This window comes from Callithrix jacchus, chromosome 1, assembly GCF_049354715.1.
Source record: "Callithrix jacchus isolate 240 chromosome 1, calJac240_pri, whole genome shotgun sequence".
Lineage (NCBI taxonomy): Eukaryota > Metazoa > Chordata > Mammalia > Primates > Cebidae > Callithrix > Callithrix jacchus.
This window is the reverse complement of record NC_133502.1, coordinates 89,806,064-89,831,618: the sequence shown is the minus strand read 5'-3', so window position 1 is coordinate 89,831,618 and position 25,555 is coordinate 89,806,064. Positions and strand designations below refer to the sequence as shown.

The 25,555-nt window shown below is 43.0% G+C and overlaps 1 long non-coding RNA gene across 1 annotated transcript; it reads right to left on the bottom strand.

The window, feature by feature from the left end:
* Positions 1-2,367: 2,367 nt before the first annotated feature.
* On the bottom strand, positions 2,368-7,800 carry LOC108590114 (uncharacterized). The gene is made up of 3 exons (XR_004743681.3): positions 7,692-7,800; positions 7,444-7,589; positions 2,368-3,081 (listed from the first exon to the last, which is right to left on the bottom strand). It is a non-coding gene; the product is annotated as an uncharacterized LOC108590114 (long non-coding RNA).
* Positions 7,801-25,555: the final 17,755 nt, after the last annotated feature.

The following is a 25,555-nucleotide window of genomic DNA, read 5'->3' as shown; positions in this document are numbered from 1 at the left end:
TGATCTTCACCACCCGCCCTCCACATCTCATGCCTTTATTTTATCGGTATTTGTTTACGACTATGACTGTACTTTTAAAATATTATGCTAACATTTATTATTTAACATTTTTCAAATTGTTTTCCCAATTTGTCACCCTATTTGTTCCCTAGCTCTGTGAACTAGATGTCATTATTATCTTGCTATAAGAAATGAAGACATAGGTGGGGCGCAGTGGCTCATACCTGTAACCCCAGCACTTCGGGAGGCCGAGGCGGGTGAATCACGAGGTCAGGAGATCGAGATTATCCTAGCTAACAGGTGAAACCCCATCTCTACTAAAAATACACGCAAAAAACTAGCTGGACATAGTGGCAGGTGCCTGTAGTCCCAGCTACTTGGGAGGCTGAGGCAAGAGAATCACTTGAACCTGAGAGGCGAAGGTTGCAGTGAGTCAAGATCACGCTACTGCACTCCAGCCTGGATGACAGAGGGAGACTGTCTAAAAACAAACAAACAAAACAAAAGAAAGAAATGAAGAAATAGACTCAAATTAATTTTCCTGCCTGGGGACACATAAATAGCAGCGCTGAAGTTAACTCATTTATTTATTTATTCTTTTTGTTTTCCAACAAATGTGTTAATTGCCTTTTACGTTTCTTTACCCTGAGCTAAAGGCAGCAGAAACTAGAATTATGGGCCCCTGATTCTCACTTCACCACATAGTAACTCTATGACCTGTATGAAAAGTTGTGTGAAGTCTCAATTGTAATATTTCTTACATTTCTTTTTCTTTTCTTTTCTTTCTTTCTTTTTTTTTTTTTTTTTTTTTTTTTTGAGATAGAGTCTGGCTCTGTCACCCAGGCTAGAGGGCAATGATGTGATCATGACTCACTGCAGCCTTGATCTCCTGGCCTCAGGTGATCCTCCCACCTCAGCCCCTCAAGTAGCTGGGACAGCAGGCATGTGCCACCACACCTGGCTAATGTTTTTTTATTTTTATTTTTATTTTTGTTTTTGAGACAGAGTCTCGTCTCCGTCACCCAGACTGGAGTGCAGTGGCTTGATCTCGGCTCACTGCAACCTCTGCCTCCTGGGTTCAAGCAGTTCTCCTGCTTCACCTTCCCAAGTAGCTGGGATTACAGGCGAGCACTGCCACAACCAGCTAATTTTTGTGTTTTTAGTAGAGATGGAGTTTCACCGTTTTGGCCAGGCTAGTCTCCAACTCCTGACCTCAGGTGATCCACTGGCTTTGGCCTCCCAAAGTGCTAGATTACAGGTGTGAACCATAATGCCCAGACATGATTTTTTAAATTTTTAATAGAGATGAGTTCTCACTATGTTGTCCACACTGGTCTGAACTCCTGAGCTCAAGCAATACTTCTTCCTTGGCCCCCAAAGTACTGGGATTACAGAGATGGGTCACAAAACCTGGCAATCGTATTATTTATAAAATGGACATATTATCCATTTTACAGGATGATTGGAAGGAATAAATGAGCTAAAGACTGAAAAATGCCTGGTATATTGGATCAATATATGTTGGCTCTCTTTCCTACTCTTCATTGTCTTTAGAATAAATGTTTGCCTTATACACTTTTCTTAGGACTTTCTTGACCTAACTTCTTTGCAGTGAGTTTCTTCCATAGATATCTTCCCAAACCACAGAGCAATTTGAGCTGAAGGTTTTGCAATGTTTTTATCAGAAGGAGACTAATCACCAGGAATTAATAAGTAAAAGGCACCATCGTGCTTGTTTAGTTATTCTGAAGAACTGTTGGTTAAGCATTTAAACTGCTTACATACATTTGTACACTGCTGATGGGAATGTAACATGGTGCAGCCACTCTGGAAAAGGGTGCAAAGCAGGCTTGCTATGCATTGGTTACCAGCTGAGTCTGGCAAGACAGAACACCCACGTGCACAAGTTATATGAAGTGAATTTATTATCTATAGCTAGGCAACAAGGAACAACAGAAGCATAGGATTCATTGTGAGCCATCTTCCAAGACTCAGGAAAGCTGCCCCTGGAGAATAGAGACTCATTTGTGTGTACCCCACTTGCACCACAGCTGAGTGACCCTGGAAAGCAGACCATCTTGGGTTTCATATTCTGGAGGCAACATGACATGCTGGGCTAAAATGATGAAGGGCATCCCGTTTCTAGGAGGGACTGGAAAAGAACCTGGGCTATTTCAGCCAGTCCCTCCTTATCTCAGGATATTGCATTCCTAGCACATTCTACAGTTATTCTTGAGAACTATTAATACAAGTCAGAAACTGGGGAGAATTTGATCAGTCCAAGGTCACTGGGAACTGTTGTGCAAAGAGTATAGTTATTTTTTTACAAAACTGAACATGCACTTACCGTACAACCTAGCAATTGCACTCTTAGACATTTATCTCAGTGAAATGAAGACATGTTCACACAAAAACCTGTACATAAAAGTTCATAGCAGCTTTATTTGTAAAAGCCAGAAACTGAAAACAATCCAAATGTCCTTCAGCAGAAGAATGGTTAAACAAACTAGCACATCCATACCATGGAATACTACTCAGCAATAAAAAGTAATGAACTGTTGATATATGTAATGTCTTAGAAGAATCTCAAGGGGATTATGCTGAGTGGGGGAAAAAAAAGACAATCTCAAAGGGTTACATCATACTGTATGATTGCATTTATTTTATTTTTATTTTTATTTTTTTAGAGACAGGGTCTCTTTCACCCCAGCTGGAATGCAGTGGTGTAACAGTGGCCCAGTACAGTCTTGAGCTCCTGGCTCAAGTGATTTTCCTGCCTCAGCCTCTGTGAGTAGCTGGGTGTTCACCACCACACCTGGCTATTTTTTTTTTTCTTTTTTGAGATAGGGTCTTGCTTGGTTGTTCAAGTTTATTTTGAACTCTTGGTTTCAAGTAATATGATTACATTTACATAGCATTCTCAAAATGACAAAATGATAAGAGATGGAAAACAGATGATTAGTCGCTGGGGTTGGGGATGGTGGAGAGTAAGGGCGGTGTCTGCTTTTATGAAAGGGTAGCTCAAGGGAAACATGTAGTAGAAATGTCCTGTGTCTTGACTATAGCAGTGGTCACACAAATCTACACACAAGATAAAATTGCATAAACATTAGGACCACCCCACAAAATATAAAATAAAATTTAAAAATTAATATACATACCAACCCACACACAAAAGAATAGCACACACAAATTTATCCATCTGGTGAATTTTAAATAAGGTCCATTAATTATATCAATATTAACTCACTAAACTCAACGCTCTATTGTCTGAAACAGGAAGACTCAACTTGTTTTCCCAGTCATACCAACAAAGTTACTCCCTCATTATTTTCAAGGATGTTTCATAATCAAAAAATGTAAATAAGGGCTTTGAAATGTGCGGTTCTACTCATCTATTAATCCTAAGTATATATACATATTTTTTAATGTTAGCCTTTAGCAGCTACTCAATATATTTTTATTAGCCTCACATTTCCCAGTTAAATGCTTCGTTGAAAGTTTGTAATGTATATTATGTTGGTTTCAACTGACCTTTTAACTGCCTTGCCTAGTAGACTGTATGTTTTCTGAGGGCAGGAGGGATATCTGTTTTGTTCATGCCTGTATCCCCAGCATCTAGCCAGTCAGATTTTCTATAACTGCTTTTTGAAATGAATACATGAATTTACAAGTGGCAGACACTGCACTAAACCCTGTCATATATTATTGCATATAACTTAATACAATAGTATCATCTTTTTGTTTTGTTTTGTTTTGTTTGAGACAAGGACTTGGTGTGTTGCCCAGGTTGGAATAGCTGGAACCCCTCCTTTTTAAAAAGCCAATGAGAACACTACAATTAAGTGACTTGCTCAAAGTCATACAGCTATTAATAAGTAAAGCCTCAATTTGAAAGCAAGCCCAGGAAATGATTAACTAGTGGAACTACTGCCTCTGCTGAAGTTGGTCTTGCCTATCTTTAAAAAAAAAGATTTCATAAAGTCGTTTTACTTTTTGAAATAGTATTAATTTGTAAATAATTGTTATTTGTAGTGATTTAGCATTTTAGTTGGGTAAGAAAATATATATTTTACTGACCAAAACTGAAAGACTAGATTGCCCACAGAATATGTTTATAGAGAAAATAAAGAATTTCTTACTCTTTATGTTAAAAATCTAGTTTATATGTCAACAATGATTCAAGCTGCTATTGATCTAGAACCTCAAGGAAAAGGGGAAAGGCAGGTAGGGGCTTTTTTCACTTAATACAAGGGCTCCCTTATGATTCTCATCATCATTCTAGGATTTATTCTTTTTACTCTTGGGATTCCTCTATTAATTCTGTTCTTTGTGCAAAACTGTTTTTGACTTAGAACTAGCTAGTTTTGCCTTTGTATTATTTGTTTCAGTCCCTGGGTCCACACTAAATATACTATAATTTGGTTTTAAAATAATAAGATGCTCTCCACTATGGAGATGGGGATATGATTCCTGTAAATGATCACCTTGTGCCTTTAGTGAGTTTTTTAAATTTAAATATTTTATACAATAATTAAATTTTTTTTCTTTTTACTCCTGGTTAACTTACAGAACACCTTTAGTGAATTTTCATATTCTTTCTTAATCACAGGAACCAGAATCCAGTTGCAATTTTTGTATGTACATAGTTTTAATGCTCTCAATAGTTATTCTCAAGCTTGGAATGAAAATCCTATTATTGTTGTTATTTTGGGGGAGTGGTTAAAAGCGAAGTGAAATGGATTTTGTGTAGCTGATTAGTGCTAAGTTAGTTTACAAAGAAACATCATAGGGTATGTACTTCTAGGAATCAGTCTCTCTTTCTAGGGGCCCTATAGTGGACTCTACAAAGTTATCTTCCCATCCCATATCCTTTAAATCTTTTTGTTTTGTTGGGGAACAATTCAAGTTAAAAGAATACTCTGAAGTGACATTATTCAATGCTTTCTTATGCATGCTTAGGGTATTAATTAGCCAAGCAACTGCACCCAAATAAAACATTTTGGGAAGATTATGTGTGTGTGTGTGTATATATATATATATATATATATATATATATATGCATGCATGTATATATTTGAGACCAGGTCTTGCTCTGTTGCCCAGCCTGGAGTGCAGTGGTATGAATATGGCTCACTGCAACCTTAACCTCCCGGGTTCAAGCCATCCTCCAGCCTCAGCCTCCCAAGTAGCTGAGACCAAAGGCATGCAACATAACACCCTGCTAATTTTGTTTATTTTTGGTAGAGATGAGGTCTCACTATATTGCCCAGGCTGGTCTCCAGTTCCTGGACTCAAGCATTCCTCCTGCCTTCGCTTCCCAAAATGCTGAGATTAAAGGTGTAAGCCACCATGCCCAGCTGAATGATGTATTTATTACTTCCCCAAAAAGCATCAAAATAGTAATAATGGGGGAAAATACCAGAATTTGGTTGGACTTCCTTATACTTACCTTACAGATTATTTTTGTTATTTTAAATTACTTTTAGTGGCAAAGATAGGAGTATCTCACGATTTTCAGTGCCAAAGCCCTATAAAATTCACCTGAAAGCTCTGCCAGAACCGCAGATTTGTGTTTTTTTCCTGAGGCCCTCATATAAGTAAGAAAGATACTTTCTACTTCCTTCTTCACTACAAAGCCAGTCTCCAAAATCTTGGCCTGGTTTTATCATCTGGCCCTGACCTCTTCTGAAATTATTAATAAAGGATAAGATTGGGCTATCCTATTTAAATTAGCAGAATCACTCTAACACCCTATCATGACTCCTGTCTCTCCATTTAAAATCTTTTCAGTCTCTGGAAGGTTCCCTTCTACCCAGCGTTTAATGAGTGATGCCTGCAGTACACGTTTGCTACTCAAAAGTGTGGACTCTGCACCAGCTCATTTAGATCTCCTGGGATACTGTTAGAAATGCAGTATCTCAGGCCTTACCTACCGAATCTGAATCTGCATTTAAACAAGATCCCCAGGTGATTCACAGGCACATTAAAGTTTTGAAAAGCACTGCTCCAGAAACAAAACAGAACATATACAGCTCATTCCTTTTACTGATTGATTAGAACCTCATATGTATCGTTTTCTCTGAGAACCTATGTCAGGATGCTCTCAACAATATGAAGAGAACACCCAACCAAAACCAGCTTAAACAATATAGACATTTACTATGTCAAATAAAATGAAGTTCTAGGCTGTAATAACCCTAGGTTGTTGGGTCATCAGTACCATCAAGGACCCAAAAGTATTTCACATCCCTTTGCTTTGGTAATTTTAGCATATTAGCTTAGTCCTCCATAATCAAAACATGGTTGCCACAGTTCCAGGCATCACACCCAGATACAACAAATCCTGCAAAGAAGAAGGTCTGTTTCCTTCTGCATATGTCTCTTCTTCTGTAGGGATACTTTTCTCAGAAACCCCCAGCACATTTCCCAGAAGTGCATCACGTTCTAAACCACAAACAAAAAATATAGAGTTACCTTATCTGGCTTAGACTAAATATCATCTCCATGGTCCTGAAACACATGATACCTGATACCTAAACCAAACAATCAAGTCTCTCTCATCTCTTATCAAGAAGAAAGGTGGTCTGGGCACAGTGTCTCACACTTGTAATCCTAACACTTTGGAAGTCCGAGGTGGGAGGATTGCTTGGGGTCAGGAGTTTGAGACCAACCTGGGCAACATGCAAGAAATAAAAAAATTAGCCAGGTGTGGTGTCACACACCTGTAGTCCCTAAGTATTCAGGAGGCCTGAGGCAGGAGGATGACCTGAGCCCAAGAGTTCAAGGGTGTAATGAGCTATGATCATACCACTGCACTCCAACCTTTTGGTCTTTAATAAAAAAATTAAAAATGAAAGAAGAAACGTAAACAGTTGGGTAGAGACGGGAGAGTTTGCTTCTAAGAAGACAACTGAAAATAACTTTATCTTCATGTTTAAACAGAAAAAGACCCAACTAAATCCTCTTCAAGGAATGGATTCTCTCTGATTTAATATATCCTCACACTGTAAGCATAACTAACTAAATATGTGTATTTAATTAATTTTAGCTTTAGTTTACTTTATTGTGTTCTATGCTCTATTCCAAATGAAATGCTGCTGTGTGATTTACTTGCTAATCAATATACTTACATAAAAATTATTTGGGGCAGAGCTTGGCATAGTTCAATAACTGGGCCAACACTTCTTAACTAATCTGCCAGCCTCCAGACTTTTCTCCAGTGCCACTAGATACAGAGTGACTTCAGATTATTCTTTGTTCAATAAATAACTTGTTTGTCAAATGTAAATTGATTATGTTACTCTTCTGATTCAAATCCCTCAATGATGTTCCACTGTTAATTGAACAGTCTTACGTTCCCTGACATAACATATAAAGTCCTTCTGTGGGCCACGGGCCATCTTTCCAGTCAATCCCATGACTTCCCTTTCAACCCCTTACCTTTTCATCACCGAAAGAGTCACTCCTTCCTCAGTTACTAAGTTTCTTACGCTGCTAAAATATCTGGTTCCCCAGTAGAATGTGAATTCATTTAAGGCACATGTTGTCCTTGTTCATAGCACTATGCCTTGGACAGTGACAGCAATCTGTAAACAAACAATGAACATGTATAGAGCAGGCATTGACAAACTTATATAGCAGGGGTCCCCAACCCCTAGGCCATGAATCAATATCATTTGGTATCAGACAGCAGGAGGTGTCCGACAAGCAAGCGAAGCTTCCTCTGAATTTACAGCCACTCCTCATCGTTCACATTGCCTCCTGAGCTCCACCTCCCCTCAGATCCGCAGTAGCATTACATTCTCATAGGCTCACAAGCCCTATTGTGACCTGCACATGAAAGGGATCTATTATGAGAATTTAGCCTAATGATCTGCCACTGTCTCCCATGACCTCCAGATGGGACCATGTAGTTGCAGGAAAACAAGCTCAGGGCTTCCACTGATTCCACATTATGGTGAGCTGTATAATTATGTAATTATATATTACAATGTAGTAATAACAGAAATAAAGTGCACAATAAATGTAATGCACTTGAATCATCCCAAAACCCTCCCCCTGAAACCCAGGGAAAAATTTTCTTTCATGAAACCAGTCCCTGGTGCGAAAAAATTGGTGACCGCTGCTCTATAGAGAATCAGTGCATAAATATTTTCAGCTTTGCAGGCCATAAGATCTCTTACAACTACTCAACTCTGCCATTATAGCATGCAAACAATCACAGAGAACACAAAACAGAGTAATACGACTGCGTTTCAACAAAACATTTTTTTTTTTTTTAGATGGGGTCTCACTATGTTACCCAGGCTGGAGTACAATGGGATAATCCTGGCTTACTGCAGACTCAACCTCCCAGGTCCAGGCAATCCTCCTACTCAGCCTCCTGAGTAGCAGGGACCATAGGCATACACCAACAAGCTCAGCCAATTTTGTGTATTTTTTATAAAGACAGGGTTTTGCCATGCTGCCGAGGCTGGTCTCGATCTCCTGTACTCAAGTGATCTGCTCGCCTCTGACTCTCAAAGAGCTGGAATTACAGGTGTGAGCCACTGTGTCCAGCCAACAGAACTAAAAAAAAAACAAAAACAGGTGACTGGTTGATTTGGCCAACAGGGCGTAATTTGAAGACCCTAACATAGATGAATAAATGTTGACAGTAAACATGAATGCTACTGTAAATGACTTTCTCTCGTTTTTCCATAACACCTTGAGACCTTTGTAGGCCTCAAACGTCTCGTCTAGGTCATTCATTACTAATATATCTACCAGATCATAGTTCCCCAGTGTCTGGGCCTATTGGCCCCTCCCCTGGCTCTTTCAAAAAAAGTGTAGTAGGAGAGTATACAACCAAGAGCCATAGCAGGATATTTCCCAAGTACCAGAGTGTCTGTCTGAAAGTTCACCCTAAATTTTGTAGGGTAGGCACCCACCTACAACCCCTTATGTGGGTTGAATCGTTTCTTCTTCTGAACATCGATTACCTAAAACTCTAGATTTAAAATGTAAAACCTTGAAGCTGGAACCATGGCTAGGAAAGTGTCAGAATTTTATCTTCCTAAAATCTCTAGAAAAGTCAATGTTTCTTGGGAGGGAGGCTGGGACGTGACGTTTCTTTCTTGTGTTTGAGGTTTCCACCTACAGAAAGGGAGTCAGTCAAGCAATAGTCCTTGACTCCCTCTATTCTTTTTTTTTTTTTTTTTGAGACGGAGTTTTCGCTCTTGTTACCCAGGCTGGCGTGCAATGGCGTGATCTTGGCTCACCGCAACCTCCACTTCCTGAGTTCAAACAATTCTCCTGCCTCAGCCTCCCGAGTAGCTGGGACTACAGGCACGCGCCACCATGCCCAGCTAATTTTTTGTATTTTTAGTAGAGACAGGGGACTCCCTCTATTCTTTACTCATTCTGTTTGGGAAAGGTAGAGCGAGTTGTCTGATTGGTACATTGGGAAAGAATAAACTGGACTTGCTTGGCTCAGCCCCTGACCTTTCTTTTTTTCCTCTTGGGATTATGTTTGTTAACATCAAGCACAATTTCTTTTTTTTTTTTTTTGAGACAGAGTTTCACTCTTGTTACCCAGGCTGGAGTGCAATGGCGCGATCTCGGCTCACCGCAACCTCCTCCTCCTGGGTTCAGGCAATTCTCCTTCCTCAGCCTCCTGAGTAGCTGGGATTACAGGCACGCGCTACCATGCCCAGCTAATTTTTTTTGTATTTTTAGTAGAGACAGGGTTTCACCATGTTGAGCAGGATGGTCTTGATCTCTTGACCTCGTGACCCACCCGCCTCGGCCTTCCAAAGTGCTGGGATTACAGGTGTGAGCCATCGCGCCCGGCCTCAAGCACAATTTCTTCTCTTTACTCAATCCATAAAACTCTTCCTAGTTAGAAAAGTTGTCCTCATTTAGTGCTGCCTATCATGATGTGAGTAAGTCTGACTATTTCTGGACAGAGTTAGGAGGCTGATGTTACTCTCACATTAACATATCTCTTCCAGTGTAGCTTCATTGCCTGTGACTAAGCGGACATTTTGGCCACTGTCTGTTTCTTCTTTGTTTTACTGTTTAATCTCTTCTGAGCCCAGTGGGAAAGAAGGAAGAATACTAAAGATATCTTCTTATATTTGGTATTCTTGATGGCCTGGCATCTGCAGCCTCACTGGCCAGGGAGAGACTGACTCTCACAGGGCTAGCTAGCTCCTAGAGATAGTCAACAACTCCTCTGTGCCTTTCATTTGTGAACTGAACAGTGCAGAGCTCTTATCCCCCAATCACCTCCTTTATCTAACTCATACAAGCCAACATTCCCCTGCCCTAGTCAAGCTAGGGCCAGGTGCCAGGCAACTCAGGACAGCCCCTACGACCCCAAAGACAGCTGAAATTATTAAAACTAACCAATCCTACGCCTGCCTTGCCTTGTCTTTTTGCTTTCCTTGTTCCTTTCCTTGTTTTTCCTTTCCTTTTTTTTTTCTTGCTCCCTTCCTTTCCTTCCCTTGCTCCCTTTCTTTCCTTGCCTTGCCCCTCCTCTACCTTCCCTTCCCCTTCTCTTTCCTGTAGAAACTATGATAAAGGCTCATGTCCATGGTTTCCTCTTGCTTCTTTTGTCTCCTCACCAACACTGGTGCTTCCCTGTGTGGCCCTGTGTGTCATGTTGTGCCCCCTCCCTTTGGGGAACTGTAACAAGCTATCTCTTCAATGGCAGTCATCTCATGATCTGCTGGCCTCACCGTACCTCAATAATAGCATCTACATTTTAAAACAACCAGCTGTTACTGAGTCCCTCCAAAGGCCCAAGAGGTATCATTTTCCCCTTCTTTCGTAATGTGTTTCTTTTAAAATCAGGAAGATGGGACAGATTTACCTAAATATCTGGGTCCTGATTAGCAATAATTTGGCCAGTTTTCACATGTTTTTGAGATTCTTACAGCTGATTTCTTAAATAAAAGTAACGTATCTTAAGAATTTATCAATCTGCATCTTAAGTGTGAAACATTCTTAAACTAAGAGAAATGTGATTCATGGTTCAAGCTCTCAGTAAACTTATGGCACATTGGGAAAGCAAAACTAGAAAACGTTAAATAGTTAAGACAATTTAGTGTTTAAAGCAGTACAGATTAAGTAGCGTGTAATGGGATAAAGAAAGGAAAGAACAGTTTGATAGTGGCATGACAGCTAGATCTCGAAGAGGGAATTTAACTCGAAGAAGCAAAGAGTTACTCTTTGCAATTTAACTGGAAGAAGCAAAGGAGTACTCTTTGCAAACCAGTTCAGACTGGTTTGAATTGGAGTACTCTTTGCAAACCAATTCAACACGGCAAGATCTATCTGTGCCTGATAGAACTAGTGACTCATATCATATCATTATCAGGAACTTGTCACTTGCTATTTCTTGGCTTTCCCAAACACTATTCTTTTCTAAAAATTCTAACAGAAGTTCTAGGGCTCTGATTGAACTAGGTTGGATCTTGTGCCCTTCATTGACTCAAGTGCTGTAACCAAGGGACTGAGGTGCTCTGATTGTCCAGGTTTGGCTACATGATACCCGAGAGCTGGCTGTGGAGTCAGCCATATCCAAATTTATGGACTGAAAGTAAGAGTCTGATGGTTCCCCCCAAAATTCTGAGAAATATTACCAAAAGGTAAAACTTACTCTGGACACCAAAATACAACAATCTTTGGTGTAGTGGGAGAATAACAACATGAGCAAGGAGGAAAGAAAAGCAAAGACCTGTCTGATTATAACCGTGTGAAGAAGCAAGAGAAAGCATATTCAATAATTCAGGTGGTATAAAACTTTTAGGAACTTTAAAAGTCAGACTGGCCGGGCGCGTTGGCTCACGCCTATAATCCCAGCACTTTGGGAGGCTGAGGCGGGTGGATCACGAGGTCAACGGATCGAGACAATCCTGGTCAACAAGGTGAAACCCCATCTCTACTACAAATACAAAACATTAGCTGGGCATGGTGGCGCGCGCCTGTAATCCCAGCTAATCGGGAGGGTGAGGCAGGAGAATTGCCTGAACCCAGGAGGCGGAAGTTGCGGTGAGCCGAGATGGCGCCATTGCACTCCAGTCTGGGTAACAACAGCGAAACTCAGTCTAAAAAAAACAAAAAACAACAAAAAAACTCAGACTGAAAGTTTAAAGTTTGGATAAGTCACTAAGCAACGGAGATTTTTGTTCTACAGGCGCGCGCCACCATGCCCAGCTAATTTTTGTATTTTTAGTAGAGACGGGGTTTCACCTTGTTGAGCAGGATGGTCTCAATCTCTTGACCTCGTGATCCACCCGCCTCGGCTTCTCAAAGTGCTGGGATTATAGGCGTGAGCCACCGCGCCCGGCCATGGAGATTCTTTTTTAGATTTGCAAGCACCGAGTCATATGATGAAAGTATTATAGAATGATTCATTAGACAAGAGCCAGGGGATTAACTGTTGTCAGGAAGATCAGATGAGAAAATTGTTTAAAGAATCCTGAAGTGGCATGATAAAGGTTTAGGTTAGACAATAATAGAAAAGGGAAGAGATTAAGACAAAATCCAGATTATATTTTCAAAGTAAAGATAAAGTTGAATATAGGGGACGAATAAGGGGAAAAATCAAAAGGGATGCCTGAGGCTGTATCTAGAGTTACAAAGGTATTACTACTAGAAATGTATAAGGAGAGTAGGCTTCTCCTTCTTCCAATGCCTCCTGCCCCAGAGGTCTACTCTCTTATCCTCTGATTTCTATCAAATCTAGCAGACTGAATTAAGACTGCTAGGGGTTTTAATGACTGAAAGATTATAGCCTCCCACCTCCACCACTGTATGTGATTCCAAATAAAAATATTAATTGTCAGGCCCGGTGTGGTGGCTCATGGCTATATTCCCAACCCTTTCGGAGTCTGAGGTGAGAGGATCACTTGAGCCCAGGAGTTCAAGACCAGCCCACGCAACATAGCAAGATCTCATCTCTACAAAAAGTTATAAAATTAGCTGGGCAGTGTGACATGCACCTGTAATCTTAGCTACTTGACTAGGTGGAAACATCCCTTGAGCCCAGGAGTTTGAGGTGGAAATATCTCTTGAGCCCAGGAGTTTGAGGTTGCAGTGAGTTCTCATGGCATCCCTGCACTCCAGCCTGGGTGGCAGAGTGAGATTCTGTCTCTAAAAACAACAACAGGGGGGAGGACTCAAGATGGCGCTGTGAGAACAACCCAGGATTGGAGCTCTCGTTGAATCTGCAAACAGGGACATGGATGAATCTGGAGAACGTCATCCTCAGCAAATTGACACAAGAACAGAAAATGAAACACCGCATATTCTCACTCATAGGTGGGTGATGAAAAATGAGAACACATGGACACAGAAAGGGGAGTACTAAACACTGGGGTCTATTGGGGGGAAAAGGGGAGGGCCAGTGGGAGGGGGAGGTGGGGAGGGATAGCCTGGGGAGAAATGCCAAATGTGGGTGAAGGGGAGAAGGAAAGAAAAGCACACTGCCATGTGTGTTCCTACGCAACTGTCTTACATGCTCTGCTCATGTACCCCAAAACCTAAAATCCAATAAAAAATTAAAAAACAACAACAACAACAACAACAAAATTGCAGTAAGAGAAGTCCAACAGGCATGATTTCTCACATAATGCTTTGCTTACAGTTGCATATATGAAGTTTTATAATTTTTTTCTAACTAGAAATTGACTTGCTGCTGATATCCTAGTTTATGTTTAGTCTATGTAATCCATCACTACTTTTTTGTTGTTGTTGAGACAGAGTCTTGCTCTGTTGCCCAGGCTGGAGTGCAGTGGTGTGATCTCGCCTCACTGCAACCACTGCCTCCCAGATTCAAGTGATTCTCCTGCCTCACCCTCCCAAGTAGCTGGGACTACAGGTAGGTGCCACTACATCTGGCTAATTTTTGTATTTTCAGTAGAGATAGATTTTCACTGTGTTGGCCAGGCTGGTCGCAAACTCCTGACCTCAGGTGATCCTCCTGCCCAGGGTCCCAAAGGGCTGGGATTATAGGCCTGAGTCACCACACCCTGCCCCATCACTACTTTTATTGTCATTAGTTTTCATTCACAAGTTGGAAACATGTTTTTATACTATAGATGTTCTCTGTGTGTGTGTGTGTGTTTATATGTGTTAACGCAACTTTTAAAATGGTGCTTGAATACAACTGAAATTTTTTTTTTTTGAGACAGGGTCTCAATCCCATCACTTAGGCTAGAGTGCAGTGGTGCGATCTTGGCTGACTCCAGCCTCAACTTCCCAGGCTCAGGTGATCCTCCGGCCTCAGCCTCCTGAGTAGCTTCCCAGTGTACTATAGGCACATGCCTCCATGCCTGGCTAATTTTTAGTATTTTTAGTCTTGAACTCCTGGGCTCAAGCCATCCACCTGCCTTGGCCTCCCAAAGTGCTGGGATTACAAGCACGAGCTACCGTGCCCATTCTATGGCTGAAATTATTTAAAACTTCTGACTGTTAAAAAAGTGTATCTATCTAGGCCAAGCACGGTGGCTCATGCCTGTAATCCCAGCACTTTGGGAAGCCAAGGTGGACAGATCACTTGAGATCAGGAGTTCGAGACCAGCTTGGCCAATGCGGTGAAACCCCCTCTCTACGAAAGCTATAAAAATTAGGCAGGCTTGGCGGTGTGCATCTGTAATCCCAGCTACTAGGGAGGCTGAGGCAGGAGAATCGCTTGAACCTGGGAGGTGGAGGTTGCAGGGAGCCAAGATTGCGCCATTGCACTCCAGCCTGTGCAACAGAGTGAGAGCCTGTCCCTGCCCCCCCACAGATATATCTACCTAATTTTAGTAATTAAACTATTTGATACAGATATCAATTATATATAGGCAGAGGGAAGTAAACAGAGAGAAGATGAAAGATGAGACGTCCATCAGGTAAGAGTCTCCAGATTGGGAGAGGACTGACATTGGCACTCAGACAAAAAGATTCATCTTTCATTCCTAACTTCCCTTCTCTGGGCACTAGATTAGAAGGATGGATTGTCATTTAAGAAAACTAGAGCGATTAGATGATTTGGTGAATAGAATGTAGAGAATGTAAGAGTGAGCAAAGAAGTAAAGTCTACAATGAAAAAAGAAAGCTGAGCCGGGCGCAGTGGCTCGCGCCTGTAATCCCAGCACTTTGGGAGGCCAGGCGGGTGGATCACAAGGTCAGAAGTTCGAGACCAACCTAGCCAATATGGTGAAACTCCAACTCTACTAAAAAGACAAAAATTAGCCAGGCATGGTGGCAGACGCCTGTAGTCCCAGCTACTTGGGAGGCTGAGGCAGAAGAATAGCTAAGCTGTGAGCTCCTGGAAGGCAGAGTCCCACAGTCCAGTGTACTGTGATCGCTGTCAGGGATCTGTTGAGTGCAGAGAAGTTCTGGACGTCCCATTGCCAATGCCACAAGAAGGCACAAGAGCTGAGCTGTCTGGCAGTGGGAGTGGACAGCAGTCCGTCTGCTCTTCCATGGCCTTTGGGAACTTTAGCATCCCCCTGAAGCCCCCTTCACTTCCCAGGCTTTTTCTGAACCAAGACAGCATCTGATCTGAGAAAGGCCCTCGCAGGCTGTTCCTTCTCTTATAGAGCATGGTTTCTGTACTACAAGATGGCTTGTCAGTGCCCAGCTCAGTCAGGGGGTAATAACAGCAATAATGAAAATAAAAAATAACAATAATAATGAAAATAAAAAAACAATAGGAAAGAGCCAGCTCTGCTGTTAATGGAGGGAAGATGGGATACACAGAACTTGAAAGGCAAATGACAAGCCAGAAAAAAAGTAGAACATTTATAATGGCAGATAAATTAGCAAATTCAGATTATTATTATTATTTGAGATGGAGTTTTACTCTTGTTGCTCAGGCTAGAGTACAATGGTGCAATCTCGGCTCACTGCAAACTCCACCTCCTGGATTCAAGTGATTCTCCTGCTTCAGTCTCCCAAGTAGCTGGGATTACAGGCACCCACCACCATACTAGGCTAATTATTGTATTTTTAGTAGAGACAAGGTTTCACCATGTTGACTAGGCTGGTCTCAAACTCCTGACCTCAGGTGATCTGCCTGCCTCAGCCTCCCAAGATGCTGAGATTACAGGTGTGAGCCACTATTCCTGGCTAAGATAATGATTTTTTTTTTTTTTTTTGAGATGGAGTTTCGCTCTTGTTGCCCAGGCTGGAGTGCAATGGTGTGATCTTGGCTCACCATAATCTCCGCCTCCTGAATTGAAGTGAGTCTCCTGCCTCAGCCTCCCGAGTAGCTGGGATTACAGGTGACCACCACAACACTCAGCTAATTTTTTGTATTTTTAGCAGAGACTGGGTTTCACTATTTTGGCCAAGCTGGTCTCAAACTCCTGACCTCATGATCTGCCCACTTTGGCCTTCCAAAGTGCTGGGATTACAGGTGTGAGCCACCACACCCAGCTGATAATGATTGTTAAACAAAAATCCTGAGAAACTATTGTTTTAGACTGAGCTCCTGAACTGGACCCCAGAAAACCAAACCATACTGATATGAAGTACCTTATGCTACATGCCAGATGATGGAACTGAAACTTTAAGCTGAAACTGATCTATGTAAGCAAACAGATCCCCGAAAGATCATTTTTTTTTTCTGAAAATCAAATATTCTAGTCTTCCTGAGTTAGCTTAATAAGGAAGATTCCAGCCGGGTGCAGTGGCTCACACCTATAATCCCAGCACTTTGGGAGGCCGAGGCGGGTAGATCACGAGGTCAAGAGATCAAGACTATCCTGGTCAACAAGATGACTAAAAATACAAAAATTAGCTGGGCATGGTGGTGCGTGCCTATAGTTTCAGCTACTCGGGAGGCTGAGGCAGGAGAATTGCTTGAACCCAGGAGGTGGAGGTTGCAGTGAGCTGAGATTGTGCCATTGCAGTCCAGTCTGGGTAACAACAGCGAAACTCCATGTCAAAAAAAAAAGAGAATTACCTACTCGATGAAGCAAACAAAACCCTGCATGTGGACATCGATTTCAAAGCTATATTATTCTCTCCAGATGGTCTGCACTCCTAGAACCTGGGGACCTCGTCAGGAAATGTTACTTGGATTGGAATTAGTGAGAAGATACCAAAATTTAGGAATCTTGGCCATCGAGGAGATAACATGTGAGAGTGCTGCTGATGAAATGAAGGAGCTTCCTTTTAGATAAGAGTTAGGCAGGACTGGCTTTATAAGACAGCTCACAAAGTCACTGCTGATAAAATATACCTTAAAGAAGCTGCTCAAACCCTACCCAAACCAAGATGGCCAGGAAAACGACCTCTGGTCATTCTCACTGCTCTTCATATGTAAATTATGAACATTAGCATGGTAAAAGAAACTCCCACAGATGCAATGACAATTTACCAACACCATGGCAACGTCCAGAAATTACCCTCTATGCTCTGAAAGAAAGAGAAACCCTGGGTTCCAGGAATTCCCTGTCACTTTCCTGGAAAACTCATGAAGAATACACTTCTTGTTTAGCATATGATCAATAAATAACCATAAATAACCTCACGGCTGCTATGCCTATGGAGTAGCCTCCCTTTATTTATTTATTTATTTATTTATTTATTTATTTATTTATTTTTGGGTCGGAGTTTCGCTCTTGTTGCCCAAGCTGGAGTGCGATGGCGTGATCTTGGCTCACCTAAACTCTGCCTCCTGGGTACAAGTGATTCTCCAGCCTCAGCCTCCTGAGTAGCTGGGATTACAGGCACACACCCCCATGCACAGCTAATTTTTTGTAATTTTAGTAGAAAGGGGGGGTTTCACCATGTTAGCCAGGCTTGTCTTGAACTCCTGACCTCAGATGATCTGCCCACCTCCACCTCCCAAAGTGCTAGGATTACAGGTGTGAGGCACTGTGAGGGATCTGTGGGGATTGCTCCCGTGTGAGGCCCCTAGGAAATGGGCCTCGCCATACGGTGAGCTTGAGCCCGGACACAGATCCCCTGTTGGGGGAGTCGAGCTGAGGGAAAGCAGGAACTGAGAGAGGGACTATGCTATTCAAAATAATTAACAGACATTACTTTATGGATATGAGGACTTGGGAGGCATTGTGTCCACTTTCGGCTCCTTATGGTTTATTGCTTGGTTGTGTTCATTTTCGACCCTTGTTACCTTCATTGTAAAATATTAACTTAAGTATTTACACTTGGTAACTTACTTACCGTAACTTACTGGGTGTAACTGTAACTTACTTACCATAACTTACTGGGCATAACTGACTTACTGGGCTTAACTAACTTACTGGGCATAACTTAGTGGGCATAACTTGCTTACTGTAACTTAAGTATGTTGATCTGGCATAAACAACATTAACGTAAGAAAACTATATAATGGAACATATTGCAAAAATAAAATTGCTGCTTGGACATAGCCTAAGCCAGCCCTCCAGACTCTGCTTTTCTTTTTTCTTTCACTTCCACACACTCTCTCCCTCAGGTTGAACAAGACATCTACGTTGGAGGTCTCGGGGACTCCCGCAGGTCGGTAGCCCCCCGGCAGACGTGCCGGACCCCCAACACACTGTACCCAGCCTATTTGTTTTTTATTTATTTATTTATTTTTTGTTTTTTGTTTTTTTTTAGATGGAGTCTCACTCTGTCGTCCTGGCTGAAAGTGTAGCGATGTGATCTTGGCTCACTGCACTTCCAGGTTCAAGCAATTCTCTTGAGTATCTGAGATTATAGGCATGCCACCTGGCCAGGCTAATTTTTGTATTTTTAGTAGAGACGGGTTTCACCATGTTGGTCAGGCTGGTCTTGAACTCCTGACCTTGTGATCGATCCACCTGCCTTGGCCTCCGAAAGTGCTGGGATTACAGTCATGAGCCATTGTGTCTGGCTATTTATTTTTTTTGTTTTTTTAAAGATAGTCTCACTCTGTCACCCAGGCCGGAGAGCAGTGGTGTGAGCTTGGCTCATTGTAACCCCATCTCCTGTGTTCAAGCTGGCTAAAACCCACCAAAACCAAGATGGTGATAAGAGTGACCTCTGGGTGTCCTGACTGGTACAATTCTACCAGGACCATGACACTTTGCTGTGCCAACTGTCACAAATGCCATTGCAATGTCAGGAAGTTACCACATATGGTCTAAAAAAGGAGGAATGAATTAATCTATCCCTTGTTTAGCATATAATCAAGAAATAACCATAAAAATGGGCAACCAGCCACCCTCAGGGCTGCTCTGTCTGTGGAGTAGACATTCTTTCATTCCTTTACTTTCCTAATAAACTCACTTTCACTTACTCTACCAACTCTCCCTGAATTCTTTCTTGCATGAGGTCCAAGAATCCTCTCGTGAGGTCTGCATCAGGACCCCTTTCTAGTAACACAGTTATCAGAGAATGCAGGAAACTATAAAGTGATAATCCAGGAAACTGCAAATTGCTGGTAACAAAAGTGGAGAAGGAAAGGGACCTGCATGGAGCCCAGAGGAAAAAAGGATCAACTTTAAGAAAGGAGCACTGTGGGTTCAGTCCCTTTGGTAAAGGACTTGTTACCGGAGGAGAGATTGAGCATCAGGGTGCCACAGGGACAGTTCCCCAGGTCTGAGCCCTTTCAGGGCCTGAGGGGAAGGATGTAACAATATTCCTGCACCTGGCCCTGCTCTGCGCTCTCTACAGCAAGCAGCCTTCTGGGAGTTGACAGCAGCCAGCCCCGAAAGGTCTGTCATTCTCATGTGAATTAATTGACAAGCTCTAGGAGTATCATGACTGCTGTGAGCACCCCAAAGTCAGCATCTTCTGAATCTGTGAAGTCTGAGATGTAGGTCCTAGGAGAGTGCATACTTCACCTCTGCGATCCTATGGCCCTCCAGTGGTCCACTTAGCAGCAAGGTGCATGGTGCATGGCCAGTTGGTTCAACATTGGTCCCCCAAACAAGATTTTTTTTTTTTTTTTTTTTCCGATATGGAGTCTTGCTCTGTCACCCAGGCTGGAGTGCAATGGCATGATCTTGGCTCACTGCAACCTCCACCTCCCGGATTCAAATGATTCTTTTGCCTCAGCCTCCCAAGTAGCTGGGATTACAGGCAGGCACCACCACATCTGGCCAATTCTTTGTATTTTTCGTAGAGACAGGGTTTCACCATATTGGCCAGGCAGGTCTCTAACTTCTGATCTTGTGATCTGCCCTCCTTGGCCTCCCAAAGTGCTGGGATTACAGGCATGAGCCACTGCGCTCAGACTTTAATTTTTGTATTTTTAGTAGAGATGGGGTTTCACTGTGTTAGCCAGGATGGTCTTGATCTCTTCACCTCATGATCTGCCCACCTTAGCCTCCTAAAGTGCTGGGATTACAGGTGTGAGCCACCGTTCTCAGCCTCCACACAAGACTCTTAATCCTAGAGGCCAGAGACCATGTCGGTGTGACTGACAGTTTATTGCCAAAGCTCAATAAACTTTCTTTGCGAAATAATGACTTGTATGGGTAAAAGCCCAGCTTCAGCGGCTGGTGGTGTTAAGAAAAAAATAATAATAAAGAAAAAAAGCAACCAAAAAACCCAGCTTCAGTTTGAGCTGGAATTCCCCTTCTGCCCAAGGAGCAGAAACTTAATCTCTGCTTTCTGGACTCCACCCCATAGTTCTCTCTGACAACATTAAACCTAAGCTCTGCAGGCTTTTCTTTTTCTTTTTTTTTAAATAAATATGGGGTTTCACCATGTTGGTCAGGCTGGTTTTGAACTCCCAACCTCAGGTGATCCGCCTGCCATGGCCTCCAAAGTGCTTGGATTACAGGCATGAGCCACCACGCCCAGCCTGGCTTTTCTAGTATAAAGATGTTGGAGGTGGGCATCTGGCCTTTGGGCATCAGCCCAGGCCAAGTGGTTCCTGCTATTTCTCTCATACTGACAGTAGGACCCCTCAGGCCCAGAAGCTCTCTCTCTTCCCCTCTGTGCCACATTTATTTATTTATGTGCTTTTGTTTTGTTTTTTTTTCTCAAGCCTCATGAGATCTGTGCCACATCTAAGAGTGTGGGAATCAGGCTGTTCTTCCTTGGGGTAAAGAAATCACCAAGTTTCAGCTTTGTTCCTGGGGACACTGTCCAGAAAGCAAGGCTTGTCCCTCCATGTACTACCAAGGTCTCTATTTCCATTACTTCTCCTTGGTCTTTTCTTGGCTCACTGCAACCTCCACTTCCTGGGTTTAAGCAATTCTCATGCCTCAGTCTCCCTTGTAGCTGGGATCACAGGTGCACCATGTCCCGCTAATTTTTGTATTTTTAGTAGAGACAGGGTGTCATCATGTTGGTCAGGCTGATCTCAAACTCCTGACTTCTAAGTGATCTGCCAGTCTCAGTCTCCCAAAGTGCTCAGATTAACAGGTGTGAGCTTCCACCCCCAGCCTTACTTTTTCTTTGTTTTTCTTTTACTTTCTTTTTTTTTTTGAGGTGGAGTTTTTGCTCTGTTGTCCAGGCTGGAGCGTAACGGTGGGATCTCGGCTCACTGCAACCTCTGCCTCCTGGGTTCAAGCAAGTCTCCTGCCTCAGCAACCGCCTTCCCCCAGGTTGCTGGGATTACAGGTGCCCACCACCACACCCGGCTAAGTTTTGTTTTTTGACTCTTTGAGACAGAGTCTTCCTCTGTCACCCAGGCTGGAGTGCAAGGGCGCAATCTCGGCTCACTGCAACCTTTGCCTCCCCGACTCAAGCAATTCTCCTGTCTTAGCCTCAACTCAGGAGTTCAAAACCAGCCTGGCCAACATGGTGAAACCCCATTTCTACTAATAATACAAAAATTAGCCAGGCATGGTTGTACTCACCTGTAATCCCAGCTATTCAGGAGGCTGAGGCAGAAGAATTGCTTGAACCCCAGAGGCAGAGGTTGCAGTAGGCTAGGATCATGCACTCCATCCTGGGCAACAGAGTGAGACTCTATCTCAAAAAATAAATAAAATAAGGGAAAAGAAAAGGCAGCACCTTGAATGGAGTTAGTGATGGGGATAAGGAGGATGAATTGAGGAGAAGGTGATAACCTACACAAAGAAAGGAATATTGTTACATGTCTCAAAAAATTGTATCCCACCACACATAGTCAATGCATGTTTCTAGCTTTATCGAAGTATAATTGACAAATAAAATGTATACATATTTACAGGATTCAACATGTTTGATATATGTATACATTGTAAAATGATTACCACAATCAAGCTAATTAACATATCCATCACCTCACATAGTTATTTTTTGTGTGTATGGTGAAAACTTTTAAGATTTACTCTCTAGACTGGGAAACATGGCGAAACCTGGTATCTACAAAAAATACAAAAATTAGCAGGGCATGCTGTTAGACTCCCGTAGTCCCAGCTACTTGGGAAGCTGAGGCGGGAGGATCACCGGAGCCAGGGAGGTAGAGGCTGCAGAGCGTTCTCATCCTCTCTCTCTCTCTCTCTCTCTTTATATATATATATATATATATATATATATATATATATATATATATATATTTTTTTTTTTTTTTTTGAGATGAAGTTTTGCTCTTGTTGCCCAGGCTAGAGTACATTGGCATGACCTCAGCCTCACAGGTTCAAGCAATTCTCCTGCCTCAGCCTCCAAGTAGCTGGGATTATAGGCGCCCGCCACCACACTCAGCTAATTTTTTGTATTTTTAGCAGAGACAGGGTTTCGCCATGTCAGCCAGGCTGATTTCAAACTCCTGACCTCAGGTGATCTACCTACCTTGGCCTCCCAAGGTGCTTGGATTACAGGTGTGAGCCACTGCACCCAGCCAAGAGCTCAATATATTTTTTCTTTTTTTTTTTGATTTTTAATGTTTTATGTTTTATTTTATTTTTTTAAGACGGGGTTTCACCATGTTGGTCAGGCTGGTCTTGAACTCCCAACCTCAGGTGATCTGCCCACCTTGGCCTCCAAAGTGCTTGGATTACAGGTGTGAGCCACCACGCCCGGCAAGCTCAATATATTTTTAATGATATGTGACTGAATGAGCAACTACAGTCACCATGGAAAAAGGCAATCTTTCCTGTCTCTCCATTCCAACTCGGCTGCAATGCTGTATGTGCCTGAGAGCCAAGACCACCAGAGGAGGGGTCACCTGGAGGGTCATCTGTATGGTGCCAGAACCCACAGGTCACACTCCTTGGATACAAACAAATCTTGAAACAGTTTTAACTCTCAGTTCAGAAGTTACTCCTGACAGCAGGGATTTCCAGAATATCTGAAGCTGGGTTGGAGGATGGAAGACGCAATCTGTTCATTCTGAGGGAGTATTTCTAGGTTAAGGCGAGGCAGCAGGTCCAAGGTCAGGAAGGTTCAGATCAGTGCATTGGAACCACATGGGCTGGTTGGCCAGGCACTTCGGGCCTGGCTGTATGGCCTTGGTTGTGCACTTGGTCCCCTTGCCTCTGTGACAGCTATCTTAGATCCCTCCTTGCCATGAGTTCTGTACAGCGAAGCTTCCTTGGGTCTGCCTCCCAACAGCAGGGCCAGTAGAGGATGCTGGGATGTATGTAGGACTGCAGTAAAGGACAAAAATGTGGGGTTAGGCCAAGAAATGGCTGTGGCCTCCATAGTAAGACTTGTTGACCAGCCCCTGAAGCCTCAACCCCACGGCCACAACACCTCAAGAGGGGTATGCAGAGCCCTTGGAGAATCTCACTGAGTTTACACGAGTTTACACACCTTCCACCCTCAAGGCAAGGTGGCCCGCTCTCCTTTCAGAATCAAAGCCAGATTCCAGGGTCTCCACTGGGCAAACACATACCAAGCACTTGCTGTGCGTGGAGACAGAGAAGAAAGTGATACCACTCACTCATTTTTTTTTTTTTGAGACGGAGTTTCACTCTTGTTACCCAGGCTGGAGTGCAATGGTGCAATCTCTGCTCACTGCAACCTCCGCCTCCTGGGTTCAAGCTGTTCTCCTGCCTCAGCCTCCGGAGTAGCTGGGACTACAGGCACGCACCACCATGCCCAGCTAATTTTTGTATTTTTAGTAGAGATGGGGTTTCGCCATGTTGACCAGGATGGTCTCGATCTCTTGACCTTGTGATCCACCCACCTCGGCCTCCCAAAGTGCTGGGATTATAGGCGTGAGCCACCGCGCCTGGCCCTACCACTCACTCATTAATCTAACCAATAAATATTTACTGGGTGCCTACAAGTCCTTGCTCCCACAAAGCTTGCCTTCTAGTAGGTAAGATGGAGAATGATATGGGCAGGCTTTGTGTCCTCACAAAATCTCATCTTGAATTGTAATCCCCAGGTGTTGAGGGAGAGACCTGGTGGGAGGCGATTGGATCATGAGGCAGTTTCCCCCATGCTGTTCTCGTGACAGTGAGTGTATTCTCACTGTATCTGATGGTTTTATAAATGGTAGTATTTCCTGCACTCTTACACACTCTCTCTCCTGCTGCCACGTAAGACATGCCTGTTTCCCCTTCTGCCATGATTGTAAGTTTCCTGAGGCCTCCCAGCTAGGTGGAACTGTGAGTCAATTAAACCATCTTTGTTTATAAATTACCCAGTTTCAGTTTTCAGTTGAATCTTTTTTTTTTGAGGCAGAGTTTTGCTTTGTGGCCCGGGCTGGAGTGCAACGGTGTGATCTCAGCTCACTGCACCCTTTGCCTCCCAGGTTCAAGCAATTATCATGCCTCAGCCTCCTAAGTAGTTGGGACTAGGGGCACCTGCCACCACGCCTAGCTGATTTTTGTATTTTTAGTAAAGACATCATTTCACCATATTGGTCAGGCTGGTCTTAAACTCCCAATCTCAAGTGATCTGCCCACCTCGGCCTCCCAAACTGCTGGAATTACAAGCATGAGCCACCCTGCCAGCCCTGTGATTCACATTTTAAGTGACTGGTTGGCAGGGGTATGGAAAATAGACTGGATGGGGGAAGAGCGTAAGCCATAAGACCAGTCAGGAAAGCTATCGCTTGCCTGGATTTAGGTGGCAGCAGTGGATGGGGAAAAGTTGTTGAGATCCTGGATGTATGCTTCAATTTTTAATTTTTAAATTTTTTTAGAGACAGAGTTCTTGCTCTGTCACCCAGGCTGGAGGGCAGCAGTATGATCATAGCTCACTGCAATCTCGAACTCCTGGGCTCAAGTAATTCTCCTGCCTTGGCATCCCAAAGTGCTGGGATTACAGGTGTAAGCCACCAAACCAGCCTAAATCCTGGATGTATTTTAAAGGAAGAATCCACAGGAGTTGCTGAGGGATTGGATTTTGGGAATTGGGAAGTGAGAACTCAAGGAAAGCTCCAAGGCTTTTGAGCTGAACAGCTGGGCAAATAGTGATGACTTTGACTCTGATGGTAGGATGTAGGGTTAGGGAAGGAAGAAGGTCTATTAGTTTTGCCATGTCAAGTAGGCAGCTAGATGTAAGATTCTGAAAACATGGGGATAGGTTGGAACTAGAAACATAGACTGGGGAGTTGTCAGTGTGGAGGTGGATGAGATGAACAGGAAGAGAGTAGCGATAGAGAAGTTTGTGACTTGAACACTGGGAAATGGCACCATGATGGTGATCAAGAGTAGAAGGTACAAGGAGCCACTTAATGAGGAGGACAAGTCTGAGAAATGCGTTATTA